At 32.0% G+C, this 16,969-nt stretch overlaps 1 long non-coding RNA gene across 1 annotated transcript; it reads left to right on the top strand.

Annotated features, from left to right (window-relative positions):
• Window positions 1-5,629: 5,629 nt before the first annotated feature.
• Window positions 5,630-8,026, top strand: LOC143258021 (uncharacterized). Its single transcript, XR_013032093.1, has 3 exons — window positions 5,630-5,854; window positions 6,605-6,668; window positions 7,360-8,026. It is a non-coding gene; the product is annotated as an uncharacterized LOC143258021 (long non-coding RNA).
• The last annotated feature ends 8,943 nt before the right edge of the window (window positions 8,027-16,969 follow it).

Here is a 16,969-nt window from a genome sequence, read left to right as displayed (position 1 = left end):
GAATGCGTGATATAGCACTGGAATAACATCATGGAAGGTTACATTTGATGGTATGCAAGTTTGATATTTAATATTATAAAATCCACTTGAAATAATCTTACATATATACCAACTTCATTCCTGCATAGAACAATTAATCCTCTGATTACAAAAATTAAACATCCTTTATGTTAATGTAAACAGCTAACGAAGTAGGAAAGTAAGACTCTTAGAACATGGTAAACATTTTCATTCTGTTCAATGTAAGAAGAAAAAAAAATTACAACTTATATTTTAAATCTATGAATTTCGACCAAATTAAATTGAGGTTTTATTAAATCCAAATTTGATACATTACAAAACAAAACAAGCATTCTCCAATTTTATAATACTTTCTGCACATTACAGTTTCAATCTTTCTATGTTTCTGTTTTCTCTGCGTAATCTTTCCCAGAAAGATACCTCCAGTGGTTTAACAGTAATTTAAGTTTTCAGGCTTATAAGTATAAAACTCGGATTGCGATGAAAGAAGTGACCAGATTACATAGAGCATGACTGTTTGGTTTGTGCTTAGCAAAAAAATAAACAAGAGAAAAATAATATTTATTTCTTAAATATTGAACAGAGTGTTTAAGAATTAAATATCATGTTATATTATGAAAATCACCAATTTTATTCCTTTATCATAATATCTTAATGGATAACTGATTTTGTTCCATGCTATCACATACTTCAAACTTTAGGATGGAATAAATGCCTTTCCCTACAAATTTAATGCAGGTAGAATTATTTATTTTCAAACATAAAAAAGTGTTCTATAAACCGTTGGTGTCATATTGTTTCATCAATATCCTAGAAGGTTTACATTACCTTTTCTGACCCTTTGGAAAATGTACATATAACAACACACACACCTACTAAAGTGATACAGCTGAATATTTGCAGACTGAAATCGCCAGAAACCAGGTTTAAATACCTGTGGTTGGTAAACCTTATTTGTAATTTTGGGCTTAATCTCAAATAAGATAAACTTTATATCTTTATGTGAATTTAAAAGAACAACATTTTGTTTAAAAAATTCAACGTTTGAAATAGAAAATTTTAAAATTCGTATACATTTCTAGTTATTTCAAATTTTCTGTAACAATTTCACCAAGTTAACTCTTAGCTTAATTCTTTTCTGAATAAGTTGTTAATTCTATATAAAAACAATAATTTCAAAAACTGCCTTATGTTTCATTGTATTGCTGCTAGGTGACGTTTCGTCATGTTTGTTGTTGAATTTCGCGCTAAGCTACACAAGGGCTATCTGCACAAGCCGTCCGTAATTTAGCAGTGGAAGTCTAGAAGGAAAGCAGCTTGTCAACACCACTCACCCCCAATTCCTGAGCTACTCTTTTGCCAACGAATAGTGGGATTCACCGTCACCTTATAACGACCCCTGGTTTAATATTTACTTACAAATAACTAAAGAAGTTAAAGTATATTACTTCGTTTAAAGTTTACCAGAGGTATTTTGGCAGTTGAAGTAAGTTTAGTTTTAGTCAAATTAAAGACTTGACTTCCTTTTGTAAAGTTTTGCACTGAATGCACAGAGTTGCATGATTTTTTTTATCTGAAAAGGATAACAACAAATGCTTTTGTGTTATAATGTTAACTTGAGCTTACTGACTTTCTATAGGAAGAACGACTTTGTGCTGGTATATTTACACAAACAAAATTCATATCACGTAAAAACAGTTAATGCAAAGTTTCACAATATGTTATTTACACTCTGTCAACTGATTTGAATTAGATCTTGAACCTGTATTAACGTACCGTTATTTCACATGGAAACAAAAAATAAACCTCTTGAAAAGTAATTTAATAATTAGTTACAAATACCGAAAAGTTAAAATATATTACTTCGTTTAATGTTTGACAAACACATTTTGATAATTGTTCCTCACATTTTGAAATTAGCTTAGTTTTACTCCAAGTAAGGGTTTAAATTCATTGTATTAAGTTATAAACTTAATAGATAGAGCAAAAAATAATAAAATGTAATTATTTATCTCAGAAATACAATCACGAATGATTTAGTGTGATAATGTTAATTATTAAAGATATTTTTGTACCGGTGTAATTATAAAAAGAAAATTATCATCAGTCTAATTACGAGTCAACAAATGTTCATTTTCAAGAAAAAGGATGAACAAAGAAAATTATGTTGAAATTCGTCCAATAAAAAGAATGGCGTATTCAACCTTCTTATATGATAGAATAATCTTAAAAAACAAAAATATGCATTTTATTAATTTTTTCTTACTACAAATGAAAATGATAAAATAATTCGTGATAAAGAGAACTCATTCAATGGGCCGAACTCTCAAGTGTTTTATGTAATTTTGCCTTTTTACGGGTTATTACCGCAGCTTGGGTTAACATATAATATTAATCACATAACCAATCCAAACTAATACTTTACAACTGTACAAGTATTGAAATAGTTTAGCTTATTGTGTCAGGTGTGACATTCAGTCTTTCATTATCTATCTTCTGGAAATGTTCGATTAGATATGAATCTATCAAATTATTTTGCAACTTGTACTGATAAACGAGAAAGATTGAAATGTGTTGTGATGAAGAATACTTTGCCTTTGTATTATATTGGTTCATTCTTTACTGTAGACTAGGTATTCAAATAAACATTTCTATGCCATATTTAAAAATGGTCTATAACTATATCAAAAGTAGCCTAACAGGTCGCCCTGGGTTGGGATTACTAGTTACCTTCCCTCCAGTATTTCATTGCTAAAGTGTGGTCCACTAGAACAAATAGCCTTCCAATAAGTTTGTCCGAAGATAAAACCCAACAAACAAGAACTTTATCTTCGTGGATGTTTTATGTTTGTAGTCCAAATGCTATTTTATCACATTTTTAAACTACAAACATTTATACACCAATAAAATAGTCTGTCAACAAAATTTAAAACTAATCCCTTTAACGATTGCATGTAGGCCAGGTCTAAGCAACTCAAACTACCTAATAAATATACATATTTGACTTAGATTTGCAAATAGGAATTTGGTATTATCTATCAGAATAAGACTTTATAAATGCATCATCTGAACGGCAGGGGCATAAACGTAGCCACACGGAACATGGAACTGCTCATCAGCAAGATAGAAGTCGATAAAATTTGTCCCCCTCCAAAAAGAATACATTTAACTCAATAACAGAATAACCACCACGCTCATAGCGTCACCATATTGAAAAGTACTGGAATTTTTCACTGGCTAAATGATTTTATTAAGAACTTGCAATATTTTCTAATATTTAGGTTTTTGATACTGGTGTTTATTTTTAGCAACTATCAATTTTTTTTTCTCCTGCTGTTATACTTACATATATATATATCTATATCAAACTCTTTATAACTGCATTTACTAAACAAATTCGAGTTTCTTAATTTGGTTAATTTTAATTGTATCTGCAAATGTATGTATTTCTCTAAATACTCGGAGAATAAAATTACTGTGAAAGATAAAATGTCTCTGTACCTATTAATTAATAGCTAGTTGCTAATAGAAAATACAATGTAATTAAAATGTGATTTCTCAACGATTTAGATAATTAAAGATGAAATCAAAGAAACATATATAAATAACAAATATATTTTATGAATGAGAAAATTTTAATTTGTTAAAAAGAGTAGAAAATTCATGAAGAGTGGTGATGACGAGATGCCTTCTCTCTAGCCTTGTATTGATGAGTTAGGGATGGATAACACAGATTGCCCTCGTATAGCTTTGTGCAAAAATTCAAAACAAACTATCCCTAGGACTGCGGGTCGTTGTTTCTAATTGAGATAATTACCCACAACGCTATAAGGGTTGTTTTGGATGTTCCAACAGATAGATGCAAGGTCGAGTAAATAAGCAATTTTCACTCTACAGAACAAATGAAAAAAACCTGTTACATGGTATGTAATCCCTGTACTGTTTTCTAGAACGAACAGCAGATGTTTTCATGCCAATTCTTATTGGTCTGTAGCATTTTTACGTCTTTGTTGTAGCCCCAAAAAAAAGTAAAACCTCAAGCCTTTAAGTAAGCAATACACCTTTTTTAAATTGGCTAAAATGAATATTTCTTTAATTTTAATCAAAATATTTTAATTAACACTGCGAGTATACTTACCAACAGAGCTTTTGTTTTTTTGTTTTTTTTTGGAATTTCGCACAAAGCTACTCGAGGGCTATCTGTGCTAGCCGTCCCTAATTTAGCAGTGTAAGACTAGAGGGAAGGCAGCTAGTCATCATCACCCACCGCCAACTCTTGGGCTACTCTTTTACCAACGAAGAGTGGGATTGACCGTAACATTATAACGCCCCCACGGCTGGGAGGGCGAGCATGTTTGGCGCGACTCGGGCGCGAACCCGCAACCCTCAGATTACGAAGCGCTCGCCTCAACGCGCTAGGCCATAAATTTGCCATATCCGAATGTGCTGGAAATTTTCACCGGCTAAGTGGATTTGTTAAGATCTTGCAATATCTTCTGATATGATGGTTTTTTTTTATACTGATGTTTTTTTTTTTTAATAACTGTCAAAAATATTTCTTCTTCCGTTATATTTAGATACATAAATGAAACTGTTTATAACTGTCTCAACTTTGAAAAATTCGAATTTGTTATCTTATCCAATTAGAATTCTAATTAGTGATATATGTATTCCTATATATATTCGTAATAAAATTACGATGAATAAATTTCAGTTGATTATCTTTATCCTTCAAGATAAAATGGCTCTGTAGCTTTTAATGAATGACTAATTGCTGATTGAAAAACAACGTAATTGACATGTGATTTCACAACGATTGATTAATTAAAGATTCGATTAAACAAAGTATATCGACAACAAATATATTTTATGAAGAAGCAAAAACTCCGCCAGCCTACCTAAAAATATAATAGCGGAAAGAAAAAAAAATGTGACAAATAAAATCCAGCAGTTCAACTATACAAAATGTCAACAGAAAAGATTTATGAAATTCTTACAGTTAAAATTGCGAATGGATATCCACAAATCAACTGGAAGACAGCACAGACTACAACAAGTAACAGGAAAATAGAAAACAAGAATAGAGGCCTAAATTATAAAATAGGACATGATAGTGTAAGCGCAAAATACAGATTAAACAGACAGAAAGTAATGAAATCAAATAATGTCCGTACTGCCAGTACATAGAAACAATAAAACATGCTTTCTATGACTGTATATGTAAAAGTATTGTAGCGGAAGATTTTCGACATTTTTCATATGGGTTTGATAAGTTTTATTTCATTCTTCTTCCTGTAACGAATAATCAGAAATTCTCCTCCTTCTTTTTGGTGAGTGAATTTAAATACCGGATATGGTCCGCAAGATGCGAAGCCGTTTACTAAAACGTAGAGAAAGAGTTCCGGTGGTGATAGGAAGAATCAGATCAAATACAAGAATTAGGTTAAAAATCGATAAACATCGATAAACGAACGAAGAATTTAATAAGAGATGGGCCCCGGAAGAGTCAAAAGTAATGGAAATGAAAGTCGGAATCATGGACTTCAAATTTTAAATTAACTATGTTGAAGCAAACATCACACGTTAACTTCCATTGGACGACGGAGGAGGGAACCACGGCGGACCAGCTAACGCTGTAGGTGCAAACCTGGTTAGTGAGTGTGTTTGTGTAATTCACATGTGTAGGTGCTTGGACAAATGGCTCGTGGTCCGTAATAATAGCGACTTGTGTTCCCAAAATGTGTTCAACATATTATCAAAACACAGCAGGACATCCAGATGCAACTACGACAAAGAACAAGAAACATTGAAAAAAGAAACTAAGATAAATAGGGTAAGTAATTTCCATAACTTACTTTGTGTTGACTAGGGTTGCAGGTTAAGCGGAAAGTATTTCCTATCCTCTTCTCACAGTTGGGGATTAGTTAGAATAGTTAGTGTGTTCTCTAAGCTCACGGGATGGAGGCAGGATACAAGAGATGGAGTTAGGAAGCCTACCCCTAGGGTACAAACAATACCTTGGAGCCTGTCTGGTGGCGGACGGTACTTGGCAGCGGACGGTGCAGAAACTCCTGTGTGGTTAGCCGTCGAGAGGATAGTTTATCATTCTGGCAGGTGTTGGGTACATGGAGGTGAGCCCGGAACACTCAGGTCAGTGATAGAAGCCGACTCTTTGAGAAAGGAAAAACCTATACGGTTAAGTACTGACTTGGAGTATGGAGACCACACAAACTTGTGTAATGATCCAGAGTAATAATCCTAAGTCGCTCAATATAAGTGAAAGTTTAAATTCCGAACAGAAATCGAATGTAGACCATAGCCAAGTTCCAACGGCAAAGTCAACACGTAAAGCTAAAAAATTGATTTTATTGGAAAATGTTATACATAAAATAATGATATGTAATAGTTTCCCTAGCACAGGGTTCTGGGTGGTAAAAGGATATCCTTATCACCTAAGCCCTTATCGTGCTTAGAACAAACATTTGGGGGAAAATAACGTTTAAAAAGTAGAAAAATAATAGGTAAAATTTAGGTAGGGTTACGTAAGCGCGTTGCCTATAGAAACAACGCTTATCATTTACAGTGTGAAGACACTGAACCGAGACTGGAGTAAACATTCGATAACGAAATGCTTTGGACGGAAAATGGTGAGCGAACAAAAACTTTATTCGATCTGATTTTATTTGTATCATTATTTTTGTTTCATATTTAATGTGATCATTATTAACAATAATTATCAATATTCGATATCTAAAATCCTTTATCTCTAATTTGTCAATTCTAGAAAAAATCTGTCGATATTATTTTTCTCTAAATGCTGTAAATCCTTGTCAATTTAAAACTTCAATTAAAGTATTATGTTGTTTATCTACTGCTTCAATATATGTCGTTTGTTATCTTGGGAAATGTGCAATGTTTTGCAATAATTCTTTGCGACGTTTACTCTAGAGAGAAGCGTAGATCTTAAAGAAATTTAAGATCTTTGAGAGGCCTGGCATGGCCAAGCGCGTAAGGCGTGCGACTCGTAATCCGAGGGTCGCGGGTTCGCGCCCGCGTCGCGCTAAACATGCTCGTCCTCCCAGCCGTGGGGGGTGTATAATGTGACGGTCAATCCCACTATTCGTTGGTAAAAGAGTAGCCCAAGAGTTGGCGGTGGGTGGTGATGACTAGCTGCCTTCCCTCTAGTCTTACACTGCTAAATTAGGGACGGCTAGCACAGATAGCCCTCGAGTAGCTTTGTGCGAAATTCCAAAAACAAACAAACAAACAAACAAGATCTTTAAGAAATCTATAAAAAATGGTACACTTCTAACAATCAAAGTGACCTGTCAGTTGCAGAGTCATGTCAAGGGTATGGAGTCGATTTTGCAACTCAAGGTGGTGGATATGGTGGACTCGGTGGTGCTGGAGGATTTGGTCGTCTTGAGAAAAATGGATTGTATGGCGATTTTTGATCACGTAGAAGGAAAACAGGCTACAGTAGTGGAAAATGACGGGGGATTTGTACTGAAGGATTTCGAAGAGGTGGATAAGAATGGTGATAATACAGTTATACATACACGTTAAATTATAATAAACCAAACACATGAACTTTATTATCTGCTCTTTGTTAAAAAATTTGTCATTTTGAAACCTCAAATGATGTGAGAGAGAAATACTTAGATAAATCGTGAATAAATCATAACAAATAACTTGCATAATGGCAACAACAACAACAAAAAATAAATAAACTGGTAAATAAAAATAATATTTAAGTACTAGAGACCGTTAAAAGGTATCGAGAAATTGCAAGAAACAAATTCATGTAACCAACATAAAGTTATTGAAAAGGAGTGTATATCAATTATACAGAAATTAGAAAAAGATATATGTCTATTTACCTTTACTTTACAGTGTGAAATATAATGTGTAAACAGAAAGCCTTTTCACATTATTGTGTTTCAAAATGAAAACCTAGTTCTCATTGAACGAAAATAGTTGTATGTAAAGTCTTCATTCATAGTGTTATTGTTCATTATGTTACTTACGTCAAATAAAGTCTATAAGTACAATGGAATGACTGGATCTTGCAGACTGACATATGCAAACAATAGTGATTAAATTGATATTCGTATATAAAAGTGTGATGGTCACAACCAGAAACTTAGTAGCTCATAAAACGTGTAAATTAGTTTAAAATACAAACAGAATGAGCGGTTGAAGTAAATAGAATAATAAATATATAAAACTAGCTAAGAAAATTGACGTTAAACTTTAAGTTGATAACTAAAATGATGTGTTTGTTTCAGTAATGTATTTGTGTGTTTCACAATGTTTGGTGAAACCTTCATCAAAAGATTAACAACAAAAACCGTTCATAGTGTCGAACTGATAAATAGAAGTAAGGTATCTGGCCTTCTTCACATACAACCAATACTTGGGCGACTCTTATGTCACCAAATAGTTCCATTCATTGTCACTTTTATAACACACACACTCCCACTGAGAGAGAAGCGAACCATGAATGCCTGGATTCACATTCCAAGCAGATAATCACTAATCCAACCTCGTAAATGTAACAAACTGACTATAACTACATGATCAACTCACTACCATTTCACAATTACTATACTAATGATCCCTTGTCATGTAAAAGATCAGAACTTCAATATATAACAATATTGTTATAATTAAACAAAACTTAAAATACAACTAGTGGCTTAGCGGAATCTTTGTGGACATGAACAACAGAAACAGGGTTTTAATACCCACGTTGAACAGAGTACAGACAACACCTTATGTAACTTTGTACTAAATATGAAAAGAAACAAACTGAAGGGAAAAATTATACTTCTAAACCACCAATTAAATACAAGGTAAAAGCAACAATTTGACAATTTCGTATTTCTTAAACTAAACAGAATTATTTTCCCCAACAAAACATTATGTTCTTAATTTTTCATGATAGATTACACTTTCTTGTTATTATAATAATAATAGAAGTTTATAAATGGTTGAAGCAAAAACGACTGTATGATTGTTTCATTTAAAACGTGGTTTAATTTTCTTTGTCTTAATTTGATACAAACAATAATTAAATTGGTTTAAACTCTCTTTAAAGCTTAATCTTTCGTACAACCGTATATTATCAATTGCAAGATTCTTGTCACAATCCATGTGCCTCATTTTTACGCATTATATGGGCTTTCAACAATTAATTTTCATCTTAACGCTGAAGCACTAGTGTAAAAATATTTATAAGAGTACTTTTTCTTTTCATTTTTGTATACGTTCAAATAAACGACTTGTTTACATTTCAGAGAACGGAACTTTAAGTTATATCTGTTGAAAACAACTGTTGTTCAGGTCAGAGTATAAGAACTTATATGAATTTATTCCTAATAGACGAAAGCCTCTAAGCTTTAACGTTTTTATAATAAAATATCACAGTCCCACCTCTCATATACTATAAAAACACAGTATTACCCAGTGTTCTACAATAACAGAATTATTACATTGTCACAACTCTATCTCTTTGGATACTTCCACAAACAGAACGAATATTTATTCTAATGTGATCGTCTCGTTTCATAGAACAATAATTCGAATATTTTTTGTAACAAAATGACAGCTAATTAATGGAGTTAAAAAAATCGGTGTTATAAATATTAATATGAATAGGTATGTACATATCCTGACAATCGGAAATTATTCCATAATATCTGGTTCAACTCAAGTAAACTTTTTTATCAACTGAATCAACGACTACCAGAATAAAATGTTTTGTTTTTTTTATAATTATTTTGGTCAACGCATTTACTACAACAATTAAAATTATTTTAAATGTTAGTTCACATCTTACAACAGTCGGCTCTCTCTAGTACAGCGGTAAGACTACGAATTTACCACGCTAAAATCAGGTGTTTGATTCCCTTCGGATAGCAACGCCACATCAGAATAGCCTGATGTGGATTTGCTATAAGAAAAACACACATACCTACAGTCGACCTCATTACAGTCTGGTTATTTGCTGTTTTTTGAATTTCGCGCAACTCTTCTCGAGGACTATCTGCGCTAACCGTCCGTAATATAGCAGTGTAAGACTAAAGAGAAGGCAGCTAGTCATCACCACCCACCGCCAACTCTTGGGCTATTCTTTTACTAAAGAATATTGGGATTGACCGTCACATTATAACGCCTCCCGGCTGAATAGGCGAGCATGTTTGGTGCAACGGGAATGCGAATCTGCAACCCTCGGATAACGAATCGCACGTCTTAACTAATATGCAACAGCAATGAATGTCGTCCAACTCTTGTCTCTAATACGAAATAATAGAGATTGATACGGCTTGAACTGGTGAAGAAACTTTCTTATTATATTAAAGTTAAAAGGCTACGCAAGAACTATCTCCACTAGCAATTCTTCATCTGGAAGATTAGAACTAGATGGGAAACAGCTAGACACTACCACTCACCAAAAACTCTTGGACAATTCTTTTTCCAACAAAAACTGGGATTGCCCGTTACATAACACTACCATGGCTGAAAAGGCGAGCATGTTGGGTGTGACGGAGGTACAAACCCGCGACCATCAGATACTAATCGAGCGCCCCTAATACATGGCCAACACACCCCACCCCCTTTGTCGTAAATGCCGAAAGTTTCTTATCTTGAGAACTGTTTTTAGTTTAAAATATTTCTCAAAGCTATTGCTTATATAGCTAGATGCACAATTAGTTATTTTATTATTCAAAATAATCATATCATTGACATTAAATTCTCATAGATAACAATACAATACTGTGGCATAACTTGCTCCTTTATAGCTGAAAACTGTAAAAATGTCAAACAATTCATGAATATTCTGGTATTAGTTAAGTTTAAATAGAGAAGAGTAGTTCCAAACGATTTTATTAGTTTGCAAACAGGAGACTTCTTATGACGTTTTCATTTCATACGATTAAATCATTTCTTTAAATAATATATTAAAGTGAATAAGTGAATAAAGTCTTCTGTATCAATTTATATTATCATAATTATGTAAAAATCACTTCCAGTTTGAATTAACTTAACAACAAATAAACAATTAAGAGGTAAGATATGTATTTGTTAAATATCAAACAGTCTTTAAAAAATAAATATCAAGTTAGGTTCTGAAAATCAAAAAGTTTATTCATGTATGATAATGTTATATATAATATATAATAATGTCTTACTGAATAACTGGTTTTGTTCATGGTATCACATACTTTAACATTTAGAATGGTATAAACGTATTTAAAAACACATTCATTAGAGGTATGATTATTTATTTTCAAACACATCAAATCTTCTATTAGCCATTAATGTTATATATTTTTCATCAACATCTTAGAAGGTTTACATTACACACCTCTTGTCCATAGGTTCTCACGCACAAATGTATATACAAGCGGTTAGAATTTCCTAAGTAGGCGATGGTTATAATAACAAAAGAGGTAGTCTGTTTAGAATATCAGCTTCTAATCAAGCAAATACATATCTCTAAAGATGAAGGAAATATTAAACAACTGATAACAATAATATACGGATCTGATTCAATATAAATATCTGTACTCATGTTTATATTCGTCAGCGTAACGCAGAGTGTGAATAAATATCAGTTCAATAATTTCGTTTATAATGTTATCCTGTAGTTTCTAAGCGTGATGTATTTTTCTTCTAAGAGACATTAAAAAAACGTGACTGTCTGTTTGTTTGTTTTTGGAATTTCGCACAAAGCTACTCGAGGGCTATCTGTTCTAGCCGTCCCTAATTTAGCAGTGTAAGACCAGAGGGAAGGCAGCTAGTCATCACCACCCACCGCCAACTCTTGGGCTACTCTTTTACCAACGAATAGTTGTATTGACCGCACATTATAACGCTCCCACGGCTGAAAGGGTGAGCATGTTTGGCGCGACGGGGATACGAACCCGCGACCCTCGGTTTACGAGTCGCACGCCTTAACACGCTTGGCCATGCCGGGCCATGTGACTGTCATCGGCTAATCACCATTAGTTCTTAATCATTACTTTTCACCTGCACATTCCTTTAACGTGATGATGTCAAAAGGTTAAATATATTTTTAGTATGCCATAGTCATCATATTTATATTTTCTTAATAAATAAAACTTGCCCGAAACAAAAACTGTATTCCTAAAGACGTAACATACTACTCTAACAGACTTTAAAGCCGAGGTTAATAAAAAGGTTAACAAAAACAACCACGCTCAGGTGCCCTTATTCTCAAAAGTACATAAATTAATAATAAGTTACACAAACAACTTATTCACTCCCAAAAAATGAACTGGAGCGAACAACATTGCATGACTGCATAAATGACTGGTATAATGATCAATTTTTTTGTATGGTTATCAAAGGTAAATATGATTTTCAAAAATAGTTCAAACATACAATTACAACAAATAATAGCACCATTCAGAACAACAATAAGAATAAACGTCAGAGACTTACTTAAAATTATTTTCAGAGTTCAATGTATTATATTCTCACCACGTATTTTAATGGTGGTGACCATGTGGCTACCTTATATATGCCGTTTGAGAATCTTTATAAAAACATTATATAAAAACATTTATATATATCTTTATAAAACATTTATAAAAATTACATAATAAGCTGTCACGTCTAAAATACACTGATGCAAAGAATACGAAATAGAAGAAGTTAATTCTAAATGTATTACAAATTTCTTAATATTAGAATAATATGTCATAAACAATTGAAATAGCTGAATTTCTTCAAAAATTATGAAAACGTTAGACATCTCATCGATTTTGTGGAGTAAGTATCTTTGAGAACGTAACGTTCTGAATGACACATTTTCCCGAGACACTGCAGACATCTACTATATAATCTTGGGTTTCTCGTTGTTGAAGTCGTTGTTCTACAAGACCTCTCCCTCTCTCTTTGCACTCTTATTATTTACAGTTTAAACAGACTGAACCGAGACTAAAGTAAACAACGGTAATTCTACATACAAGAAAAGGTAAACGCACAAAAAGTGTATTCTATCTGGTAGTATCCATAATCATACTATAAAACTAGAAAATAATTTGTTTCATATTTATTAGGATAACTGTAAACAATAACGTTCAATTTTTGATATTATTATCCTTTATCAGCAATTTACGAACAAGGGAAAAAATTATTCGATGTTATATTTGTCCAAATGGTGTAAAATCCTTATCAAATTAAAAGTTCTAATATCGTGTTAATGTTATTTACTTACCATTTTAATATATACCGTATTTTAACATTGAAAACTGCAATGTGTTATAATATTTTTTTCAATATTTACTGCAGTCAGAAGCGAAGATTTTAAAGTAATAAACTCCGCTTTTAAGAATTAAAATGTACTCTCAGTAGCAGAGTGACGTCATAGGTATAGAGTCAGGTATGTATCTGGAGGTGGTGATTAATATGGAAACGTTGATGCTGGAAGATACTGTCATGGTGGAAAACAAGGTGTGTAGATTGGTGGAAGTGGAAAAAAAATTTAGTGGAGGATGTAGAAGTGCTGGAAAAGGAAGTTCTGATGGAGGAACATATGGTAACGAAGGTAGCGGTGGCTACAAATATTGATCTTTAATTGGTGGTGGCAGGAGAGTTGGATACAGAGGAACATCTCAGTAATTCTTCTGTTAGTCCCACAATTGGAACAGGTGAATTACATTATGCTAGAAATCAAAAGAAACATTTCACATGTTGTAATCTATTTTTAAATAAAAAAGAAAATAAATTGATAAATAAGAATATTATGTAAGTAACGTAGACTGTCAAAAGATGTCTAGTAACCGCGAAAATCAAAACAAAACATCCTTACATAATGTCCTTGAAAAGGAGTGTTTATGATAAATAAGAAAAAATCTACATAAATTGCATAATTTATATAAATTATTCATGTAAATCGCAAAAATAAAAGAAAAAATAAATATAAACATTCTTGTCCTCCTTAACAATTAATTATGGACTAAAGTACTTAACGTGATTTGACTGTTTAATTATGGACTTTGCTGTAAAAAATACACACACACACAAGAAAAGCAGAATGATGGATTAAAGTGAAAATAATAACAAATATAAAAAATAATCAGTTACGAAAACTGAAATACAACTATAACTTCATGACGAATACAACATATTTCTAGAAGAGAACCAAAAATTCGTGGATTATAGGCCAGGCAGATAAACATTAAGCCACACCAGATCCTTTGTTAACCGCTCTTGAGTACTGTGCCATAAAATCTTTGTGATATGAAATTTTAGTACTTCAATGTATAATAATAATGTTATCATGAAACAGAACTGAAAATTCAACCAATATAACAGCAAAATGTACGTAAAGTTGAATAGTAGAAACCCTTGGTTGGTAAAGCACAGAAAAACCATAGTTGAGTTTTGTGCTAAATGAACATAAAGAAAAGGAGAACAAATATAAATCAGGAGTGAAATGCAAGAAAAGAAGCAGCAATTTAACAACTTTGTGTATCTTAAACTGACAAGGATTATTTTCCCCCTTAAAACTTTTTTTTAGATGTTATAAAAATATTTATTATTATTATTATTTATAAAAATAATTAGAGTTTATGAGGTGTTGAGGGAAAAATTATTGGATGATTGTTTCATTTATAACATGGTTTAATTTTCAACGTCTTACATTGAAACAAACAATAAATAAATTGGTTCTAACTCTCTTTTAAATTCTTTATTTGGTACAAACGTATATTATCAATTGCAAAGTTACTAGCGGATTATTTTTATTCCTCACGTGGTCCTTTCAAGAAATGTTTGTCATCGTAATGCCAATACTCTAGTGTGAAAATTTTTATAACATGTTTTTCTTATTAATTTTTACAAACATACACATGTTATTATGTTAAACTTGTAAGGCTACTTTAGCACTAAATGTGCTTGCCGTCTCAACTTAGAAGTATAACACTACCCTTTTAGCGATGCTTAGTGACATTGACCTTAAAGTTATAACACCAAGCGGCTGAAAAGGTGAGCATATCTTTTGTTACAGATATACGAACCTCCGATTCATTGACCAAGAGTCGAGCGCCGTTAACTTCCTGACCATGCCGGGCCCACGCCATTGTTATAAATGTCGTAAGTATCTCCTCTCAGCAAGTGTGTTTGGTTTAGAACATTCTCTAAGCTATTGATTGTATTGTTAGAGGCATTATTATATTTTTTTATTAAAAATAAGCATACCATTAACATTAATTTGTTGTAGATAGCAATTCAAAACTGACATAAAATTATTTCATTTGCTATTTATATACGTTCTTGGGCGCTAATATCTGTTCTGAAAATATACGATCTGTTAAATATCACTATTCATTCCAGCAGGCTACTCAATATGACCCACTAACGGACCACACATATTTTCACAAACAGTAATTAGTAATTATAAATCCCAGTACAAATTTGATTCTATTTAAAACAGTTCAAAATTTTACGAATGTAAACTGTAATAATTCGATATATTAAAAAGTGGTTTCAGTTATTCGAAAGATAATTTTTGAGTACTCGAATTTTTTAGTCTACATATACAATTACATTAAGAAAAGATATAATCAAATTCTGACATATAGTTATAGAGATATTCATGCTCTTATTAAAAACTATGATCTATTGTTAAAGAAATGAATGTTGCACGTAAAACATTTATTTTTGCTTTGCTTTTATGGATATTTGTCTATCAATAGACAACGCTACATTTAATAAAATCAATCACAACTTCTGCTTTTGAGACCTTGATAAATTTTAGAACGGTATGTAACACCATTGTATTTATTATTTCCTTCACATTTACCGATTGGTAGTTATATAGACGTTCACGCCACAGCTTCATTACAGTCAGAAACTCTAAGAATCTCCAAACATTTCACGAGTAATCTTGTATTAGGTTAAATAAGTATATAGTAGTTTGAAAAGAATTTATTAGTTTGTCAACAGAAGTCTACGTATGACTGTTCTAATTTTATATGTTTAATAAATTACGATGAATATATATTCATTTTCTCTAAATTAGTTGCTTAGTCAAATATAGACTGTTCACTACCAGGTCGAAGAAAATATTTGTTTTCTTAAATCCACGGTCTAGTTAGTACTTCTTTCTCTGCATTAGGTTGCTAACTTTATTTCAATTATGAAGATAGTAATATAACATACAAATTCAGTTAATAATAATTTGGAAATTAATATATGTAAGTGATTTAAATTCAAAGATTGATTAAATTCTTCTTAAATTTCAGAAATATTTCAAAACATGCATCCAAAATCTGTATTATCCATGTAACAATAGCTGACATTCCTTTGAAAAACAAAACTTTTTGCATGATATATAGTGTTGGAATAATAATAAGATAGTTTACTTTTAATGGTGTCTAAGTTTGACATTTAATGTAATGAAGCAACGTTGACATTATCTTACACAAATACAAACTTTATTTTTGCAAAGCGCAACTAAGTCTCTTATAACTGTACAAGTAATGAAACAGACGAACGTCCTTGCGTCAGATGTAACTTTCCCATATTTCATTGTCTATCTTCAAGAAATGTTCAATTAGAGGTGGTGGAAGAGGAATATGGTAGATACAGGGGTTCTGGTGGAAATGGTGGTTAAAGAAAAGGAAATTTTGGTAGTAAACGATATTGTCGCGACATAAAATTAAGTTGTGGTGAGTTAGTAGTTCCAAAGTCAATCTTTTCTGAGAGCTACATCTGGAACAGATGAAACACTCTATGCTAGAAATCATGATAAGCAACTTACATGATGGCAACTATTTTTAAAGAAAAAAATTAATTAATTAATAAATAAAAATAATATTTTAGTGATGTAGACCTTCAAAAGATATCTAGTAATCATTAATAACAAAACGTACATGCAAACGTAAAGCCATAGAAAAGAAATGTTTCAAAG

The sequence above is a fragment of the Tachypleus tridentatus genome, chromosome 7, assembly GCF_004210375.1.
Source record: "Tachypleus tridentatus isolate NWPU-2018 chromosome 7, ASM421037v1, whole genome shotgun sequence".
Taxonomy (NCBI): Eukaryota; Metazoa; Arthropoda; class Merostomata; order Xiphosura; family Limulidae; genus Tachypleus; species Tachypleus tridentatus.
This window is presented reverse-complemented; position numbering and strand designations above follow the sequence as displayed.